Source organism: Vigna radiata, chromosome 7, assembly GCF_000741045.1.
Source record: "Vigna radiata var. radiata cultivar VC1973A chromosome 7, Vradiata_ver6, whole genome shotgun sequence".
Taxonomy (NCBI): domain Eukaryota; kingdom Viridiplantae; phylum Streptophyta; class Magnoliopsida; order Fabales; family Fabaceae; genus Vigna; species Vigna radiata.
This window is the reverse complement of record NC_028357.1, coordinates 17551871-17556674: the sequence shown is the minus strand read 5'-3', so window position 1 is coordinate 17556674 and position 4804 is coordinate 17551871.

Below are 4804 nucleotides of genomic sequence, written 5' to 3'. Positions count from 1 at the left end.
TTTTATTTTTCAAGTCTTATTATTTTAATTCACGCGAACGAGGAAGCCATACGAGTCTCTTGGGAAAACGATACTTGGTCTTACCATTGATATTACTTGTACGATTTGGTACACTTGCCAATTTGTCAACACTGGCTCTAAAGCGAAAAGTAGTAGAATTAAAAAGAGGGCCAGACATAAGAAGTCAAGAAGAGAAGCTGCACTAAAGGACAACAGAACAGGTACTAAATCTAATAGTTGTAATGTCTTGCAGGTACCTAAAGATGAGGAGGTTGACAAAGGATGAACTATCCACACTGAATATACACCACTTCCAATAAGAGCACAAGTGAGATTCAAGAACAAGAAGTGGCTTGTTATTAAGAGTTGAGAAGATTGCAAGTTGGAAATCAGGAAACCATTCATAAGAGCCATAAAGAGAGTGGATAGAAAGCAACTGATGAGTTGGGTTGATGAAGATCCCAACCGGGATGGAATGAATTGATTATATCTAAATCCCACTTTGTATAAACATTTGTAGTTTTAGGGTATTTGATTTTGTACATTTACTTTATTGAATTTTTGAACACTTTTTGGGTAGCATCTACTGAGGGATGCTAAATTTTTAAGTATCTACTGAAGGATACAAGGTAAGAACACCTACTGAAGGGTGTTGGAAGGATAAACACTTATTGATGATTGCTAAACAGGTTTGGGTCAGGCTCGTGACGTTAAACAAGCGCTACCTGGAAGGCAACCCAGTTGATTGTTTTGTTTTTAATCCTGTGTTAAGTGCATTACATGTTAATGAGTGCATATGAGAGGGGAAAAACATATATTTGAAAAATTGAAGGATGAAATTAAGTGCTAGAAGGAAAGAGTACTCAAAAGAAAGAAAAAGAAGAAGAAGTGAAATTAGGCATAGACCACTGAGCGGTCTATTTCACCGTTGAGCGGTTGCGACGCTGAGTTTCTCGGCTTTTCTTAAAAGCTGAGCGGTTTTCCAAGTTTTTCACTTTGAAACCCTTCTTTGCATTTCGCCTGAACGGTCTCCCTAAGCCCTAACACTCTTCTTTCACTTTCAAGAGCATTTTAGAGAGATTTCCTCACTTTCTCATTCACCCACCCATGAAAAATTCAATTTTTCACCATTACTTTGTCAAAGTTTGGGGTTTTTGGTTGAGGGATTTGCATTGGAGAGGACATACATCATCAATTAAGCAATTTTTCTACAAGCATTCACAATCTTCACTCAAGTAAGTATGCAAATTCATGTTTAGGGTTTATAATTTGGGGTTTGTTGATGAACATGCTTAGGAACATGCTAAATTAGGGCTTTTGATTTCTATTCATGAATTGATAGAATAGGAACTGTTTGAACCGATTGAATTGCATGATTTTGGTATGGATTGATGATTTTAGCAAAAGAGTGGAGATTAGGATCAAATAGGCAAAGATTTTGAAAAACCCTAGCTTCCACCGCTGAGCGGTATGTTTTGGCGCAGAGCGATGGCGAGGCTTGAGGCAAACCGCCTAGGCGGTCTCTTTTGACGCTGAGCGGTCTACAACTGTTTTGCCTAATTGTTGAAATTTTTGAATGTTTGTGTTTTGAGGAGCCCTGTTTTTCCTAAAAGAATTGTATGATCTGATGATGCATTAACCTCTAATGATGTTTTTGTGAATTTTTTTGGATGAAATTGATTTATGCAGGAATGTCTACCTCAAAAAGAGTTAAGACAATGGGCAACAAAAGGAAGGAACTAGAGAGACCTAGAAGATATTATTCTTTAAGGTTCCTTTCAAGGAAGCATGAAGAACATTTTGCTATAGTCCAAGAGAGGCGAATGCTGATGGAGTGAAAAGCTATATACATCCCTGACTTGGCTCCAGAGTTTGGTTTGGAGATTGAAAGGCGAGGATGGGAGAGACTGACGACTTATCCAGCACCAGCCAATATTGAGTTGGTGAAGGAGTTCTATGCTAATGCCTTGCCGAGAGGATGAGTGTCTGCAGCGAGGTACATGAGCTATGTACATGGGCACTTGATCAGCTATGATCCTAACACCATCAACGCTTTTCTAGGAACTGAGTGGCTAGGAGAGCAGTGCAGGTATGCTGCTATACTGGGGGAGGCCAAGGATTATGAGGAGATTGAGCGAGTGATGTGCATCCCTAGGAGGCATTTTCAAAGAAACCCGAACGGAGCACCGGTGAACATTCTTAGGGCAGATTTAACTCCCCTAGCTAAATACTGGATGGCATTTACTCATGCCAACATCCAGCCATGCTCTCATGTTTCCGACATTACTTTGCATCGGATCTTGGTCATATACTATATGTTGAGGCAGATGGACGTGAATGTGGGTAAGATCATTATCAGTGAGATTATGAGCTGCGCCAACACTATGAGTAGCAGGATGCCATTGGGACATCCGTCCTTAATCACATATTGCCAGCAGGCAGGAGTGGACACTTTAGTTCCACCCTTTGAGAGGCCGAGGAGTGTTATTAATGCCTCCTATGTTCATCAGTATTGTAGAGGTGACGAGCCAGTCGGAGCAGTCCTTAGGAGACGTCCTAGGAGGGCAGCATCGCAGCAGGAGGAGGAGCCTGCAGATGCACCGGCACAGCAGCCTGAGCCATTCCAGATGAGAGACATGTACATGTCTATGATGGAGGCGAGGATGAAGTCCCTTTACAGAGGGCAGATGGCCACTGCCGAGATGATCATAGGACTTTATGACCAATCACCAATGCACAAGTGGACTATGGATGAGTTCCGTAATGTGATGGCTTGGCCTCAAGGACAGGCACATGGTAGTGGGTCTGGAGCTGCTGGAACCTCAGGAGGACAGGATGATGACCAAGAGGATGATGAAGATTTTGAGGATGCTCAGGAGGATAAGGATGATGATGACTCAGATGAGGATCTTCGCTGATGGCATCTATTGATGGATGCCAAGCAATGACAGTGATTTTTCTTTTTTCTTTTTCTTTGTACTTTGAATTAGTAGTATAGGTTGAATTTATGTTTGAGTCTATGTTTGGCTTGTACACTTATTTGGATAATGGTTCCAATTTATTGCATGATGAGTTGTTTGCTATTGATGATTGATTATGGATGATGATTGAGAATGTGTGAATGCTGATATCCAGATTGATGGTTCACTAACTGTGTGAACAGATGAGTAAGTGATTCATGAGTGTGATTTTGATGCTAAGCAGGATTCATGTGAGAAGTGAGAAAGCCTGATTATGTGAGGTATTGAGCTTCAGAGTATTATTGTTATGTGCACTGTTTACAAAGAATCATGAATGATATTGACTTAATCTTGATAATTGATTGAATTGCATGTGTATGTCATATGATCAAGGCCATGCTTGGAAAGCCCTTTTTGATATACCCTTTTTTGAACCTTGACCTTAAACAGTATGAAAACCCTTGTTTGAGAATAATTATATGTGTTGAAAAGGTTCAAGTTTGGAGTTGTATGGGGAAAGTGAAAGGCAAAAGAAAAAGGAAAGCATTGAGTTCAAAAGATGAAAAAGAAAAATGCATGTCAAAGGAAAAGAAAAGGAGAAAAGAGTTTATGCATGTAAAAAGAATTCGATGTAAAATGAAAAAGGGAAAAGTTGGGAATGAGTGAGATTGGTTAAAAAGAGAGTGTACTTGAACTTTGTATGATGATTTAAACTTTCTTAACTCAAGGATTTTGTATTCCAGAAAAGCCAATTTTCTTGTTAGCCGAGCCACAATACAAGCCTTGGAAAAGTCCTTGTGATGACATTTGCATGTGAAGATATTGATTGTTTTAGATGAATGACAATATTGTTTTATGTGACATGTGAGCAGTAGAGAGTAGAGTGACCTCCCTAAACACTTGAGTGATTGAGTGAAACACTTGCTTTGGTGAGAATTGTTAAATCCATGTTTATATCTATGCTTAGTTGATTGATCATTCATGAACAAAAACATCTGTTGGGAAAAGATTGATTATGTGAACTAAATTGGATTGAAAGCATGCATACATCTTTGTAGGAATCCATTGAAATTTGAATTGTATAATAACTTGTCATGAGAAAAAGGAGTTTTGAAAATGTGAATTATTTGATGAAAAATTGGAAAGCCAAGTTTTGTCTTGTTTGCTTGAGGACAAGCAAAGTTCTAAGTTTGGGGTTGTGATAATGGTCTAAAAACCATTATTTTCATACTTAAATTTGATAGTAAAACACACCTTTTGTGGCTTAGAATGAGCTTTAAATCAAGTAAAACACATAGTTGAGTCTCTTGAGAGTCAAAAGTTGGTTTTAGCGATATTATGCTTGTTTTGCATTGTTTTGCAGGGTTTTTAGATGAAAAGAAGGCTCAAGCAAGCCGTTGAGCGCCAGAATGGTTCGTTGAGCGCCAGAATGGTTCGCTGAGCGCTCAGAGCGATTAGAGGGAAATTGCTCAGCGGCAAAACTGACTGTTGAACGGTCAAAGCGACACAAGGCAAACCGCTGAGTGACACAAGGCAACCAAGTTTAGGGTTATTTCTTCCATTCTTTCATTATTTTCGTCTAGTTTCACCATGATTATGGTGAACTAAACCCTTTGTTGTTGGGGAACAATGTAATCTTTTGAAACTCTTATATATTCAAATTCTTATTTATTTCATATGCTTGTCATATACTTGTTTATCAATTGTTGGGTTCTCATTTGTACTCAATGCTTTTATTGTTTAACTCATTCAGTAAAAGATGTTTGTCTTTATCGATATGGAGACATACGGTAATGTCATGAACTAGTGGGAAATTCCTTGATTATGCCAATATCGCCTAGGGA